The sequence below is a fragment of the Corvus brachyrhynchos genome, unplaced genomic scaffold (genome assembly GCF_000691975.1).
Source record: "Corvus brachyrhynchos isolate BGI_N302 unplaced genomic scaffold, ASM69197v1 scaffold1376, whole genome shotgun sequence".
Taxonomy (NCBI): Eukaryota; Metazoa; Chordata; class Aves; order Passeriformes; family Corvidae; genus Corvus; species Corvus brachyrhynchos.
The window spans coordinates 58,334-59,563 of record NW_008238521.1 but is presented as its reverse complement, the minus strand read 5'-3'; the positions used below and the strand labels follow the sequence as shown (position 1 = coordinate 59,563).

The 1,230-nt window shown below is 50.5% G+C and overlaps 1 long non-coding RNA gene across 1 annotated transcript in view; it reads right to left on the bottom strand.

Annotated features, from left to right (window-relative positions):
- Nucleotides 1–1,218, bottom strand: part of LOC108447385 — a 3,721-nt gene extending 2,503 nt beyond the window's left edge. The window contains exons 1-2 of the long non-coding RNA XR_001862930.1: nucleotides 1,060–1,218; nucleotides 682–688 (exon numbers count right to left, since the gene is read on the bottom strand). This is a non-coding gene — a long non-coding RNA (uncharacterized LOC108447385). The remainder of the gene's footprint in view (nucleotides 1–681; nucleotides 689–1,059) is intronic.
- Between the last annotated feature and the right edge of the window lie 12 nt (nucleotides 1,219–1,230).

Here is a 1,230-nt window from a genome sequence, read left to right as displayed (position 1 = left end):
ATGGCCCACAGCCCCCGCGGCGCCTGCGGCATCGCTCCCTCACTCGCAGTCGCGTGGCTGGGGACCCCGAGACAGGGACAGGGTCCGCGTTAAGGCGTGCGCTCCCGAGGGGGCCGGGCGCATCCAGCACAGGCACCTCCGCCGGCACAGCTGCAGTCATGTGCTCACGGGATGGCGGCCGCGCGGCGTTGGCCACAGGATAAGTATGATCTTCTGCTTTAGGGGTAATGGGACCATATAAATGCTCCTCAAGAGCTTCCCTGATTATAAGGTATGCACAGAAAGCTTCTCTTTGATCCCTTACTTTATCCCAGATCTCATCCCAGAAACACCCCTCACAAGATACAGGAGGTTCGATATCAAAAAGTAACTCTCGAGAAATATAAGAGAACCTTTTGAAAAGCCAGATAAAGAAATGTTCTAGATCTCCCGGTTGCATTACTTTTTTGTTTTGTTGTTCAAGGATTCCTTTTACTTCTAGATACATTTTTTTCTGTGGCCCAGAGAGCCCCATTTCCCACGATTCTTCCATAGTCCAGAGAAAATATCCAAACCAAGATGAGAAGAGAGAGGTCTAGAGTGGTTTTTTATTCACGAATTTTCGTCAGGGATCAGTGTCTTGCCCGCATTCCTCCACCAGTTTGTTACTGCAGGGATTACTGTAACAAGTATATATCAAACCAGGAGTCTCGTGGAAAAGAAGTATATATGGACGGATTCTTGGCAGATGTTTCAGAGATCTTTATTGGCCAGGGCTCTGCTCAGGAACTCTGCAGTCACAGGACCCAAATGTCCTTGGCCACGCCAGGGAACAAAAACCAACCAATCGGGAATGAGGCTGACCAGGGGCAGGGAAACCCTCTGTCTCCCCCCCCAGGGCCCCTCTCCCAGGGCTACATGGCAGGGGGGGAAGACCCCAACACCCCATTTGCCTAAAAGCCCTTTGATTTCAAAAATTATAGTAACTCGGAGGGAAGGGGGGGTTGCATCTGCCACTCCAAGGGAGGCTTTTGCCTTCCTTAGCAGACACCTGTCTTTCAAACCAAGACATCCTGGAACCAAGTTGAGTTCAGCAAGTTTTAGCAAGTTTTCTAACCCTGTCCCAGTACTGAAATGGGGCTGCTGAAAAATCAGGTGCCTCCCTGTCTGGAGCCAAGACACAGAGTGGAGACAGAGAAGTCAGGGCACAAGTCTGCAGCTTCTTGAGAAACATTTCCATTTCCATTGTCC